The 16,351-nt window shown below is 37.1% G+C and overlaps 1 long non-coding RNA gene across 1 annotated transcript; it reads right to left on the bottom strand.

The window, feature by feature from the left end:
- Window positions 1-788: 788 nt before the first annotated feature.
- LOC145270697 (uncharacterized) lies at window positions 789-8,405 on the bottom strand. The gene is made up of 2 exons (XR_013865521.1): window positions 8,127-8,405; window positions 789-2,724 (listed from the first exon to the last, which is right to left on the bottom strand). It is a non-coding gene; the product is annotated as an uncharacterized LOC145270697 (long non-coding RNA).
- Window positions 8,406-16,351: the final 7,946 nt, after the last annotated feature.

The following is a 16,351-nucleotide window of genomic DNA, read 5'->3' as shown; positions in this document are numbered from 1 at the left end:
TCAATTGTAAGTTTAAAGTACAGAATAGGTAAAAAACACTGTTCCCTCCCCATGTTAAGAATGGCTTTTTAAATAGTAACGTTATTATTTAAGCACGGAGCAATAAGTGTTTGTATTAAAGTGAAAGTGCAATAGTACGATTTTTTTTTGTTTCTTTTCTCCAAAATATTTCAAATCTAACACACACACATATTATAATAATAATAATAATAAACGAACACACACACACACACACATATATATATATACACACACGCAAACTAAATAAACACACATTAAAAATAAACTATAAAAACACACATCAAATAAAAAATATTAGAGACAAACAAATAACAATTCTATACTTTCACCTAACAATTTAATAAACAAAAAAAAAACAATTTTCAATTATTTTTTTTATTAATAATTGAACGTGAAATGAGCACTCACTTTATGGCCACCTTGTTTTTGTTGGGGGGGGCAACAATAAATAAAAAAAAATATAAAAAACAACAAATAAAAAAATGTTAGACAAAAAAAACAATTCTATACAAAAAACAATTCTATACTTTCACCTAACAATTTTATAAACAAAAAAAAATCGACTAAAAAGCGAAGAAACAACCGGAAGTGAATTGGAAACACTAATCGTAAAGATAACCACAAAAATAAAAAACAATAAAAATAATTTGTTAAAAAAAATTTATGGATTTTCAAATATTTTTTAATAAAAGACAAAATTTTATGAAAGTTACGAATAGACGAGAAACACAGAAACACACGAGAAAAAAAAAAACAAAAATAAAAAATTATTTTTAATTTTTTTTTATTTTTCAATAAAAAATTTTAAAAATTTCGATTCCAATTTTTCCGTTTTTTTCGACTGAAACAAAAATTTTGTTTTTAAAAACAAAAATTGAAGGAAAAAAAAAATTTTGTTTTTCTTCAAATTTTAACAAATTTTGTTTCGGAAAACAAAAAATTTCATTTTTATCACAAAAAAACATTTTTCCAATTTTGTTGAAATTAAAATCAAAAAATCTTTTTTCTTTTTCCATCGAATTAATTTTTTTAAAATTCAAATCAAAACAAATTAATTCGTCATGAAATGAATCTGAAACCCAAAATTTTTCATTAAAAAAATCAAAACGAATGCGGGAAAAAAAATTTGGATTAAAATTTGTTTCAATTCGAAAAACTTTTAATTTTTTACAATTTTTTGAAAATAAATGGATTTGAATTTTTTCATCCAAAACAAAAATTTGTTCGTTTTTTTCAAACAAAGAAACAAAATTTGTTTTCGTTTCCAAAAAATTTTTCAATTCAAAAAATGGAAAATGTTTTTTTCTTTCTAAAAACAATAATTTTTTGTTTCCATGGAAACCACAAACGACAAAAATGTTTTCTTTCGAAAGAAAACAAAAGTCAAAAGGTCGGAATGATTCGTCGTTTGTGACAGAAAAAAAATGGAATTCAGTTTTTATTTCACCATTTTTTTTCATTTCAATCAGCGATTTATTGTTTCGATCGCAAACAAAAATATTTTCATCTTTTTCGTCGACGAAAATCGAACGTATAAATCGATTATTTTTTGCTTCTGGCAAATCGATTCGCTTTTCTTTGCGGATTTTTTGGATTTTCCTTCCAACATTTTCAAACGTGACGAATGCGTCATTTTCGTTTCGCAAAGAACAATCGATGGTTTTTTCGCGCCAATAATCAGGAAATTCGACAAAAATTTCATATTTCGTCTCCGTCGATGGCAAATCATGTCGAAAAACTGGACATTGTTTTTCCAACATTTGCATTCCACGGAAAGCTTCGCAATCTTCAAGATGTTTGCTGATCAAATGATCAGAATTCAGTTGCCATGTGGAAATTTCTTGGAGAATTTCATCGTTTTGTCGCTTCGTTCGATGACATTTCGCCAAAATTTCTTGCATTTTGTCATCGATTTGTTCAGTCAATCGCAAAGCGTCACGTTTCGCTTTTTCACAAATCGATTCGTATTCCGACCAGATTTGCACACGTTTTATCGCGCAGTCCGATTTGAATTCTTCAACAAATCGAAAAAGATTTTCCGTTGATTCATTCACTTCTTCTTCAAATGATGTCATTTTGTGCTCGAGGGTGGGGAACTGCTCCTTGCGTTTGACAATTTCATCGCGGACCCTTAACGGGGTCACATTCGTGCATGAGGTCATCGGGTCATTTACATGCGTAGCATAACATTTGTCGCAGTAACAATTGCAGCATCCTTCGCAAAACATCTCCAACTCTTTCTTGTGAAGATCGCAAGTGTTCTGCATCTTCATCACCAACGCAATTGCATCCGATCTTCGCATCGCATCCAAATCTTTGGAAATGTGGGTATTTAACAATCTTTTGTGGTTTCGGATGCAAGTGTTACACAAAAGCTTTCGGCATTCTCCGCACCAAACTTTCGCCACGGATGAAATGCCATCCTCCGAACACCAATCACAGTTGAACTCGGATGAAGAATTGAATTCTTGCAGCATCAATTCCTTTGCGATAATCGGGGAGACACCAAAGTCTTTCCAATCCACAAACTGCGCATGACACTTCGGACAAGTGCAGTTTGTGTTCGTTTCATCCAAAGTTTTTCCGAAACACGACTGACATACGCTATGCAAACATGGCAAGCATTTCGATAGTCGGTTTAGTTGTTGTTCGCAGGCGACACATTGGTAAAGTTGCTCGAATTTATTGGAAGCCATTGTCAAACTGAAATAAAACAAAATAGAAAATGCATTAGATTTCACAATTAAACATCGTTTTAGACATTATATACTTACACACACACACACACACACACACACATATATATATATAAGAGAGAGAGATAGAGATATAGATAGAGTAAAAGTTAAAACAGGAACAATATCAACGAAAAAAAGGGGGTCACTAATCCCTTTTTTTATTTCGTATTTTTCCTCTGTTTACTTGCCTCCCCACGAGGGCAGAGATAGACACAAAGACGATTTTAAAAAGGGAATCTGCACTGAGACAACCAAAAAATTAAATTACCTCAGTCTAGAAGGATTTCTTTTTCTCTCACCAATGGCAAAAAAAAGATCAAGTGTAGTATCAAAAACCGATACTACACTTTCCTCCTGTAAATATATACAGCTGCTTATCCCCCCCCCCATGGTTTTTAGTTAAATTTTTTTTGCCGATTATTTTTATCGAATGGAAAGATTTAAAAAAAAAAAAGTCAATATTTAAATATTTGGTACTGTTGCATAATTTGACCCGGATTCTCGGGAATTCCCGTCAATCATCGGTTTGAGCCGATCGTTGCAACAGACGCAATTTAATTTTCCTCTCTCATCTATTTATCTATTGTGGCCACAAAGTCCGTGTTCAATTTAGTACTACGTTATAATTGAAAACTGAACCCCCACCTGAAAGGTTATAATTTTTTTTTTCACAACTTTTTTTTCATTGAAGTTTTTTTGGGGGATGCCACAGAATTTTTTAATATATTTTTTTTAAGAAAATATATAAAAATATTTTCATAAAAATCGTCAATTGTATAGGAAAATTTTTTTTAGTTTTTTCATGAAAATTTAATATTTTATTTTTATATATTTTTTTGTTTGTTGAAACAATTTTTAATAAAAAATTTTTTTTTTATTTTGTAACTTGTTTTCTCATTAAAACTGTTTTACTATTTTTTAACATTTTTTTTTTCAAAGAAACATTTGCAACCGACATTTCCAGAAAAACGGGATTTAAACTGCATTTAAACTTTAATAAATCCAAAACAATTCATGAATCGGACACGTAATCGCCTTAAAAAGGTAAAATCTCTATTTTAAACAAACATTTTAAATTGGAAAAAAAAATTCAGACAAACATTAAAAAGGGGGGGGGGTAAAATATTTCTACTTTTTTTTCATGTAAAAATAAATAGAATTAAAATGAACAAAAAATAATTTGTCGTCGATGAAAAATATTTCAATGAATTTTTCATCTAAAAAAAATGTAATATTTTGAAAAAATTTACTTACATTTTTTTTTAATTAATTTAATATGTTGTGGATTGTTTTTTAAACCATTTCTTTGCAACAGTTCAGTTAATGGTGTCACAAAAAGATGAGACACGTGATAATTTGAAGCAATTTGATTGGATGATCGTTTATATGACGTGGCTATTTCGTTTAATGCAGTTAAAGAGAAGGGAGGAGAAACAGGAATAGGCGAAGGAAGGGGGAAGGAGTAAGAAAAAGACACAGGGGCAGAGAGGGAAATAAAAAGACGAAAGGGAGAGAAAGACAGAGAGAGAGAGAGAGAGTAAGCGTGAGAGAGAGAGAAAAAGAAAGAGAGAGAGAGAGAAAAAAAGAGAGAGAGGTCAAGTTGACATGACTGTTTCAATAGTTTAATATAAATATATATATAAACAGGGTAAGGGGGAGAGATAGAATGAAAGGCAATATTAAATAATTCACTTTTTAAATATATATTTAAAAACTATTTAAAAAGTGAATTATTTACACTTTTTAAATAGTTTTTACATAACACACACTTATATATATATATATATATATATATATATATATATATATATATATATATATATATATATATTTGTGTTATTTAAAAACTATTTAAAAAGTGAATTATTTACAAATATTTTCACTATAAAAAGGCTTGGCTTCAGAAGGAGTGATACGACTTTGCACCCGTCTCTCAGTGCCCCGCCCCCTCTTCCCCCGACCTTAGTCCGCTGTAGTACAGCGGAGCGGCGGCGCTGTACGTCGAGAACATCACCAACATGACCTCCCACAACACCACAGGGAGCCTGGTCGCTGCCATCCGCCGAGTATTCCGGCCGGCGCTTGTTGAAAAGGCATGCTCCCAGCTCCGGACCTATATCGAGACGGAGATTGAGGCTGAAGGCGGTTACATTGAATATATATCAACTCTACTACATAACAAAGTCACCTGGTTTTTTCAAATAAAGCTGTAGTGTCGTTTTTCACTTTTATCGTTCCACCCTGTGTATATATTTGAGCACAAGAATAAAAAGACCTTTAAAATAACAAGGTTTGATTCACTCACATTTAGTATAAGTAAGTAAATGTGCATTTCAGGTGCGTAACTTTTTTGTAAAAAATTTTAACACCAAGTTTTTTAAAATTTTGAGAATTTTTAAAGTGGGGGATCAATTTCGTATACAAAGTTAATGTAAATTGATCTCCTATTTCCCGGCCGTTTCACAGTTTTTAACCAATTAGACAAATTATCCACTAACCCTAAGTCTGGGTGACAAGGTTGTAAAACATTAGACCCTCCCCCACTCTTAAAATGCACAACATTAGTAAAAATAGCAGAAAGAAAAACAAACTATTGGTTTAGAATTTAAAGTCGGTGATAAGTACACCATTTTTACTGACTTAAAACGACAATGGCCCGAAAATCCGTGATCATTTTACATTTAATTTCTAAATTAAAAAATTATTCTTCCTCTTAATTTTTTTCTTCTCGTCTTTAAGGATTTTGACACGTAACCGCCTAAAAATGTAGAATCTTAATTTGATCAGAAGGTTTTAATCTAGCATACAAACATTGAGGGACAATTTTGATAATTTTCTTTTTAATTATTCAGATTTTTATCGATTAAAACATTTGAAGATCATCAAATTTTTCGTTTATAAAAACATTTTTATTTTCTAAATTATTTTTAACGTAAACAAAAAAGCTGATTGTTAAGAAATCGATTTTTAAATGTGGTTTTAATCGAAACACAACAATAATTACATACTTGTCATGTCGAAAATAGTAATATATCCAAAAATTACGAAAATTCATCTAATACAACAACTGCTATTGTGTTTTTAGAAAATAAAATATATATCGCTATCGGCAAATATGAAACGCCAGCCATTACAGTATCGGAAAGGGGGATAAGTGCAGTCCCCGTATTCGCAATGCTCAATGTGTTCACATCTAGGGAAAATGCTATGTCACTCAATATTTTGTAAAAATTATGGTCAATGTCATGATTCTTTCTAACTCCAAAAAACCTTTATTGGTTTTCAGGGATGCTAAAAACGAATATAACGGTTAAAATGTCACAGAGAAAGAGCTTTCATGATATGAAAAATTACGTTTTAGAAAAGTGAGGATCACATTTTTATATAAATCCCCGGGTTTGTATTACTGTAAACAGATTCGAAAAAGTTGTCAAAAAACAAATATATAACAAATAAATGTTATAAAAGACAAGATAAGTTAATTTTCTACCAAACTGAATATATTTTTTGTGTTTTTATTCAATGTAACATGTTTATTTAGCTTGAAAAACATGCAGTGTTTACCGATGGAAAATTCAAAATTGCGGCCGACTCTGTCTTTAACACGGTAAGTTTGGGAAAAGGTGTTGTAAGTAATAAACTAGACAACATACCATTAAAAAAACACCGAATATATGTCAACTTATGTCACGGTAACATATATTGAGCAAATTTCGAACAGTATTTTGTCTAGTTTATTATTTATTACATCTTATCTCCAACTTATCGTGTTAAAGAGAGAGTCTGGCGCCATTTTTGATTTTCCAATACATCGGTAAACACTGTATGCTTTTCGAACTGAATAAACAAGTTACATTGAATAAAAACACGAAAATTATAACCAGTTTGGTAGAAAAGTAACTTATTTTGCCTTTGATAACATTTATTTGTTATATATTTGTTTGTTTTTTTGACAACTTTTTCGAATCTATGTGTACAGTAATACAAACCCAAATCCCCACCCCCAAAAGCTTACATGCAATCCTCAAAAAAACAAAATCACTAGGTGGCCATAAAGTGGGTTTTCATTTTACGTTTAATTTTATAACGTGAATATTTTAGTCGTCTTTCATTTTAAATGTCAAAATTATTAATTTATATCGAAAATTTTTTTTTGTTCATATCATAAAACTATTTCTCTGCACTATTTTTAAATGTTGTATTCGTTTTTAGCAACCCCGAAAACTTAGTCTACATTGTAATTTTTAAAAAAATTGTTGTTTTTACTGAAAACAACAATTTTTTTAAAAACTCGATCTGTCGACAAAAAAAAATATCCAAAAAGGCATGTTTATTTTAGCCCTAAAAGTCCCAGAGGGATGCGAACCAGAATTTTGCCAGGGTCACCCATACAGAATTTATATTAAAAACAATGGCCTTCAAATTTTGAGTTTCAGGTACATCTAATGGATGGATCAAACGTTATGGGGCGAAAAGTGTCATTTTGGGCCATTTTGGGGCATTTCTGAACTCTTTTGAGCCCCTGGGGAAACCGAATCCCAGTGTCAATGGATAACGGTGCAGTTTCAGGCCTTAATACATGTATATTTGAGTTGACCACCGTGTAAAACATCTATATAGTCAGACATATCACGTTTTTGTTGAGAAATATGAAAAAAAGAGTCACAAAAAGGGGCGCTTTTAGCACTGAAAGTCTCCGGGGATGCGAACCAGAATTTTGCAAGGGTCATCCATACTGGATTTATATGAAGGACAATGTCAAGTTTCTGAAAAAATTTAATGGATGGATCAAAAGTTATGGGGCAAAATGTGTCATTTTTTGGCCATTTACGGGCATTTTTTTTACCACTTTTGAGTCCCTGAGGACGCAATGTGAATTTTCGCAAAAAAAGATTTTACTGTGCACATGTATTTAGTGAAATACAATTTGTGGTAAAATTTTAGGTAAAACTAATAGAGGGTTATCTGGCAATCGTCCGGACTAACGGACGGACGTCACTGAAAATATAGGTCTCTCTCCGATAAATCGGGGGACCAATATATGGTGCTTAAATGACAATCATTAAAAATTAATATATAATATTTTGAAATAATATTATACTCACATTTAAAAAAAACCCCCTGAAAATTGAGCAATTCGATTACAAAAAATTATAATTAGCTAAAAAAAATATGGTGTTTAAATGACAATCATTAAAAATTAATATATAATATTTTGAAATAATATTATACTCACATTTAAAAAAAAAACCCTGAAAATTGAACAATTCGATTACAAAAAAATATAATTAGCTAAAAAAATATGGTGTTTAAATGACAATCATTAAAAATTAATATATAATATTTGGAGATAATATTTATACTCACATTTTTAATAAAGCAGGTTACGATTTTCGTTGATGTGGAATTTCAAGCAGGAAACTATAAAACGTTCTTGTTAATATCTATCAACGAAGAATGTGAGCCAAGCCTGGACTCTTCTCGTTTTATAGGAATAAAAAAATGTGACGTCAGAATGTGATAGCGATTTGATTGGATGAACAAACCAGGATGTTCTGTTCAATTTCTGAGAAAAAAAGCCGATAAATATGGGTTTCTAGGAATTCTAACACCCACTTACATTACAAAAAAAAAAAGAGTAAGAGTGAGAGGCAACGGAGAGAGAAGGAAGACAAAGAGTCGTTTAATGCAGAAATATTCATTGATTTTGTTGAGTCATACATTATGAAACGAGAACAAATAATCTGAACATACGTCCACTTAACAAATATTCTAAAGATACGTCCATTTTGTCTGCGCGTTTATCAATGAAAATTCCATTTTAAAGGCTCAAATGCGTATAGCCTGACGATTCCCTACAGGCATTAAACGCGTAGATTACGTATAGCTTAATTGTCATATATATTTTATCTACCATATATTTTTTGTTTTATTTTACTTCAGCCAAAGTTCTCAGAAACCAAGTGGCCCACAACCTGGAGGTAACACTTGAACTCTATATGAGATACATAGATATTCGAATGTTCTATTTAAGTTCTTTATCTTTCAAACACCGATTTATTAAAGAAATTAAGAACATAATTTTTCTCTCCCCAATTAACCATTTTCATATATTGTAGTATATCTTTCATTTTGGTATCTTGGTCTTACTTGATTTCATGGCAAGAATTTATCTAGTCTGGTGGAGTATCCAGGTTCGTGCTGTTACTTAAGGTAACATCATTTGGAGAAGGTGCACCATTCCTCGTAAAAGATAATGTGAGTCAGCCATAGTAAGGAGATCTTATTTGGGCAGCGAATACTATGTTTTTTTTAATATTTAGTCAGGGTTTACTTCTATGGAAAAAGTATCCTCATGCCAGGTTGTCCTGAAAAACCACTGTACAGAGAGACCTAAGGCACTCGAGGACAGTGTCTAGTAGGCATTCAAGTTCTCTCCAGTAGGTATTCAACAAAGTAGATAAAATATCACAAATGATAAACATTCAGCAATATTTTTACATTATTTTCGAAAACGGATGGAACATGAAACTGCAGTAAAGTCTCCAAATAAGCATAATATACTAAACACACACACACACACACACACACACACACACACACACACACACACACACACATATATATAGGGTTTGTATTACTGTAAACATAGATTCGAAAAAGTTGTCGAAAAACAAATATATAACAAATAAATGTTATCAAAGGCAAGATAAATTACTTTTCTACCAAACTGGATATGTTTTTAGTGTTTTTATTCAATGTAACATGTTTATTTAACTCGAAAAACATACAGTGTTTACCGATGTATTGGAAAATTCAAGATGGCGTCTGACTCTCTCTTTAACACGGTAAGTTTGGGAAAAGGTGTTATAAATAAAAAAAACTAGACATTATACGGTTAAACAAACGCCGAATATATGTCAACCTATGTAATGAGAACATTTATTGAGCGAGTTTTAACAGTATTTTAGCCAGTTTTTTTATTTATAATACCTTTTCCAAATCTTACCGTGTTAAAGAGGGAGTCAGACGCCATCTTTAATTTTCCAACGCATCGGTAAACACTGTATGTTTTTCGAACTGAATAAACATGTTACATTGAATAAAAACACAAAAAATATATCCAGTTTGGTAGAAAAGTAACTCATCTTGCCTTTGATAACATTTATTTGTTATATATTTGTTTTTTGACAATTTTTTCGAATCTATGTGTACAGTAATACAAACCCTATATATATATATATATATATATATATATATATATATATATACATATATATATATATATATATATATATATATATATATATATACACACACACACACACATAGATTATTCATAAGGTGCTGATTGATAAAAATTCGGAAATATTTGAAAATATTTTAAAAACGGATGAACCATGAAACTGCTGTAAAGTTTAAAAATAAGCATAATTTATTATATACACACACACATAAACATACACACACATACACACACATACACACACAGATTATTCATAAGGTGCTAAGGATTACAAGTCAGGAATATTTGAAAGTATTTTCGAAAACGGATAAACCATGAAACTGCAGTAAAGTTGATAATAATAATTTATTATACCCCCCACACACACACACACACACACATATATATATATATATATATATATATATATATATATATATGTATGTATATATATGTGTGTGTGTATATATATATATATATATATATATATATATACACACACACACACACACACACACACACATATATTATTCATAAGGTGCTGATTGATAAAAATTCGGGAATATTTGAAAATATTTTTAAAACGGATGAACCATGAAACTGCAGTAAAGTTAAAAAATAAGCATAATTTATTATACACACACATACATAGACACACACACATACATACACACACATACACTACACACACATACACATACACATACACATACACACAAACACATACACATACACACACACACACACATACACATACACATACACATACACACAAACACATACACACACACACATACACATACACACACACACAGATAATTCATAAGGTGCTAAGGATTACAAGTCAGGAATATTTGAAAATATTTTCGAAAACGGATGAACCATGAAACTGCAGTAAAGTTTAAAAATAAGCATAATTTATTATACACACATACACACAAAAATATACACACACATACACACAAACACATACGCACACATACACACATAAACATAAACACACATACACACAAACACATACACACATATACACACAGATAAATATACACACACATACACACAAACACATACACACATATGCACACGCACACACACATAAACATACACACACATACACACAAAGATTATTCATAAGGTGCTAAGGATTACAAGTCAGGAATATTTGAAAATATTTTCGAAAAAGGATGAACCATGAAACTGCAGTAAACTTTAAACGTAAGCATAATTAATTATATACTCACACATACACATACACACATACACATACACACACACAAACACACACACACACTCACACACATACACCCACAGATTATTCATAAAGTGCTAATGATAACAAGTCAGGAATATTTGAAAATATTTTCGAAAACGGATGAACCATGAAACTGCAGTCAAGTTTAAAAACAAGTCAGAGTCCTTACGGCAGAGTGGGATGTATCCAGGCATGTTAAAGTAGTTGGACGGGATGGAGAAATGTAGGTTAGATTACTTAGTGCTAAGATATCCGGGGTGTTTGTTAGGAGAAATGCTTCAACATCATTTAAATTAGTTCTAAGCCCACGGATGTTCATAAATACAAGCCTCAAGAGAGGAGACAGGTTGGGATATCTGTTCCGGATCGGGATCTGATCGTCTACTTTAAACATCTGCTTTAAGGAAAGATCAGATGCGATTGGAAGAGGTTGCCTCGAGTGGCCTTTGACAAGAGGTGGGTGCATGACGCTAGCTTGTGCAACCGACGAGGCACCAAGTTTGAATTTGTGTTACCACCATAAGCATGGCACATGCAGTACTGTGTCCTACAGAGCCCATCCCGCTAGGTTAGACAAATAAAAAGTAAAGAGACTCTTGACTGGTGGTACAAATGAGATCCTGTCCCCCCGATTGTTTGTTTTTTGGCACTAGAGAACCTTCCGAGGCTACCCTACAACTACCCCCCATCTTTCTGTTTTATCACCCCCTGATCAACCCCTACTCGAAGGTCGGTGCCTAATCTTCCCCTTTTTGTTTTTGACAATCTATTTATTTTTCCTCCCTACACCCGATATGAACTATTCCCAATCCCCACTAGGGATCTACCCGCTTGTTTCGGTGACCCAGAAAACAGTAGGCAATCTAACTACTTAGATTAGCTCAGGGTTGGGAAAGGGCACTGGGCCAACACCTAGGGGGGGTATTAGGCCTCTACCTCTTCACCATGGGGTACGCCCCTGGTGTAGTGTCCGCGAAGGGCTCGGGGGATTCTGTCCCGAAAGGCACCCCCAGTTTGAGAAGTGTTACAGGTGTCGCCGCCCCCAGTTCGGTCGGTTCGGTTCCGGGGGCCACCACCTCCTGTACGGTCGATACGAATACGGTCGGTTCGGCTCCGGGGGTCGCCACGCCCAGTTCGGTAAGTATGGTGTCAAGGGTTGCCACCCTAAAAGGCAACCCCAGAGCAGTCGGTTCGGCGAGTATGGTCAGTTCGAGTACGGGTCCGGGGGCTGCCACCCCAGAAATCAACCCTAGCATTTCAAGAGTAGCAGTGGTCGACCTGGGCGCAGTAACAGGACCCTTTCAGAAGAGGGTTGAAAAACCATGGATAATACCCGCAACCGTGGTGGCCACAATGAAGGAAGAGGAACTGGCCGCATGGAAGAAGTTCGTCCAGGGCACCCCAGGCGGTGAGGAAGCCTGCAAGGCTATAAACAAGAAGAAGCAGAGGAGGCCGGTAAACAGATGCTGGACGAAGAAGCAGCTATGCCGCCGACACACTCACAATCAGAATCCAGCAGCCCCCAGAAGTCAGCAGCAGAAGAGCTGCGAAAAAGTAAATCTCTAGACGCCAGCCAGCGCGGTAGAGTGGTCAGCCCTCACACCAAGTGACGCCTCCCTGATTCCAGCAGCGCAAAGACGAAAGCTTGATATTCAGCAGCCAGCTGGAACCAGCATGCTAGAGGAACCTGAGAAGACAGGAGGAGCTTGGGGCCAGAAGGAAGGCCCGAAGAAGACTCCTGAGTACTACAGGAACTTGTTTGAAAGCAAGTATCAGGAGTACATGCAAGGAAACACTATGAAAGCGTTGCCAGGAACTCTGGAAGACATCAAAGAAAGAACATTGTCTTTTATAACCCTCAAGGCCAACGTAAAGGGGCTCATCGGTGTTCCCTTGGATAGAATGATGGAAATACTGGGTGATCTAAAAATCCCGGCCCAGTATCTAGTGAGGCGGTATCACGCCACGTGGGATCTCCTTTTGCCGTCAAAGGAAGAAGCGGAGAGCTGGGCAAAGGGAGACCTAACCTGGAAAAATATCAGACTGTGACCAGAATACCAGTCCCGAAGAAGGACGGTTGTCACAGTGATGGGGGTCCCATGCTTCACCCCTCCTTCTATAGGGCGATTAAGTTGATGTTGTTCCCCTTGGATGTGGGGGGCCTGGCTCGAGGCGGACTACTTATGTCCGACCTGCTCACAGGCAGTCTTGGTCAGGCCTTCGACGTACTTACCCCCGAGGACTTCAGACCCTTAGTCGACAAAAATTACTAGTTAGAGAAACATGGCCACGGGCTTGAACCTAGCTAGTTTGAATGCAAGGGGCATGAGAGCCCGCAGCAAGGCTGCTCACATTCTGAGGAATCTTGTGGCCCTTGAGTTAGACATAGCTGCACTGCAGGAGATATACTTTGTTGGGGCTGGGGATTGCGATGTGCTGGTAAGCGATTTTGACGTTTATGATGGCAGCCTCCGGAGCCGGGGGGGTTTCTGTACTAGTGTGTTGCACTCTGTCTGCGACGGTTACCATTGTCCACACAGATGCTCATGGGAGGCTGGTCATTGTCGATGTTGCCATTAACAGCGGCGCGTTCCGGATCATGGCAGTTTATGCGCCGAACATCCACAGTGAGAGAGTTTCCTTTTTTTGGCAGGTGGAGGGGTTTCTCTCTTCGGGTCTGGAGCGGGTAGTTTTAATAGGGGACTGGAATGCCGTCCTGGACCCCAATATAAATAAGGTCGGGGGGTTAGAGGGTCGGGGCGGTGTGATAGCAGCCTGTTTGACCTGATGGCCTCGTGCGATCTGGCTGACAGGTTCCGTCTGGATCACCCCGGGAGGGAGATGTGGACGTGGCATGCTAGTTTGGCCGTCTGTCCGAGCACAGCACATACTTGGACAGAATGTTAATTAGAAGGGTCGACATAGATTTCCTATCTTGTCCCACATTCCACTGGCTAGGTCATTCGGACCACAAACTTGTGTTTGCCCATCTGAAATTAGGTAATAGGTCTAGGTTGGCTGGCTACTAGAAGTTGAACGTCAGCTGACGTCACTAATTCAGAGGGAGTTAGCTGGGGCGGTTACTGGGAGTAGCTGGTGGGTTAGGCTTAAGGCATTAGTCTCTATTGTGTCCAATATAGCCATTAACTAGGGTGCAGACCGAAAGGCAGCTAGATGATAGACTGACCCGGGTGGTGGCAGGGGGGATTCCCTAGAACTAGCTCTAGTTAAGGGGGACCTGAATCGCTTGGCTAACGAGTATTACAAAGGTCATGTAGAGCTAGGTTAAAAAGCGTCTCTAACGAAGCCGTGAATGTTGACGCTGTTTAGTGTAAGGCCGCCCGAAGACGCGGCTTGGATGGGTACATTTGGGAGGTGAAAAACCTTGAAGGGTTCTCTCTCGTATCAGCATGGGAGATCTGCAGTGGGTTTCGGCAATATTTGAAGGAACGCTTAATCCAACTACCAAGACTCCGCGGCCAGGAGTTTGGCAGCTATTTAGCTGGCTCGCCCCGCATTACTGCAGCCCGAGCGGCTAGCTGCAAGGGATGTTTACGGAATGTGAGGTCATTACCGCGTTGAAGAAGGTTGGCCACAATAAATCTCCGGGGCTCGATGGTTTGCCCTATGAACTGTACTTGAGGCTGTCGCCCATGTTTGTGCCCCTTCTGACGGGCATGTTTAACCACTGGTTTGCCCAGGACTCGATCTCGAGGCAGGTTACCAAAGGAGTGGTCACGCTTCTGAAGAAGGGGGATCGGCATTGAGGGGGGAATCTAGATGATTATAGACCCATAACACTGCTTAACGCAGATTTCAAGATTTTGTTCCGAGTTCTTGCGAACTGCAGGTTGTTATCGGTGACTTGGTCGAGCCGGATCAGAACTACACTGTGAAGGGTCGATCGATTCAAAACAATTTGCACTTGGTTCGCACGATCATAGAGAGTGTAGAAGCCGAAATGGAAGCCGCGCTGATCAATTTAGATCAGTCCAAGGCGTTCGATAGGGTGGACAATGGGTTCTTGAGATCTGTTGTGGAAAGCGCTGGCTTTGGTCCGGACTTCCACAAGTAGGTCTCTGCTCTGTATTGTGATCCTGCAGTCCTGGGGCAAGCTAATGGTAGGTTGTTGGAGCCCTTTGGGGTCTCCCGGTCGGTGCGTCAGGGTTGCCCGCTGTTGCCTCTGTTATATGTTCCGGCTTGGAGCCCTTTCTTCGCAAATTAAGGGACGAGGCGGCGCGACCAGTCCTGCGCGGCATAGCTCTACCTGGCAGCAAATTTGCCAGGGTGTCCGCATACCCCGATGACGTCACCGTGTTTGCTGCAAGATGTCTCGCTCTTAAAGTGGTGATAGAGGCGATCGCTGAGTATGAAGATATCACAGGGGCCGTGATCAATAGAAGCAAGTCTGTTGGTCTGCGGTTGGGTGCCTGGACTGGGGTAAACTCGCTTTCAGGTGCGTTCGGCTGGACTGATGATCCTCGGAATGTGGTTCGAGCCTGGACTCCAGCTGGACAAGAATTAGTCGGAGGTACAGACGAAGGTTGAGTCGTCAGTAGGGACTTGGATTCGGAGGAAATTGTCCTTGAAAGGTCGTGCGGAGATCACTGTAAGGCTTTAGAGCGCCTCCTTTTCAAACTTGTTTGGATGGGAGGAAAGCCGTATGTCTCCAGACAGGACTGTACACAGAAACTTAGAGAGGGAGGCTTAGGAATGCCAGACCTACAAAGTCATAAGCACGCTGAAAGATTGGCGTTCCTGAGTCGCACACTGTTGGAGGAAACACACTGGGTACCAATCGTGGAACAAGCTTTTCCACGGCTCATATCCGACCCCGCTGCTGAAGGTCGAAAACGACCAGTGGGGAAACGGCGTTTCCTGACCGAATGCCAAGCCGCCCTTAGGGCATTGTGGGGGTCCAGTGACGTTGCATGGCCTAGGAGGAGGCTATATGAGGAGTTAGTGGTGGGTACCGCGAAAGACCCGCTGGTTGAGCGGCTGCATCTGTCAAGGGGGGTAATTTCTCTCGCTGTGGTGTTGGGCGCCAGCCAGTAGTTACATAAATAACACACAGTTTTCCATCACATGGAGGCTAGTTCGGGATGCGCTGCCACT

The sequence above is a fragment of the Euprymna scolopes genome, chromosome 46, assembly GCF_053919585.1.
Source record: "Euprymna scolopes isolate OS-2025 chromosome 46, ASM5391958v1, whole genome shotgun sequence".
NCBI classification, from domain to species: Eukaryota; Metazoa; Mollusca; class Cephalopoda; order Sepiida; family Sepiolidae; genus Euprymna; species Euprymna scolopes.
The sequence above is the reverse complement of the archived record's forward strand: the minus strand, read 5'-3'. Positions and strand labels throughout refer to the sequence as shown.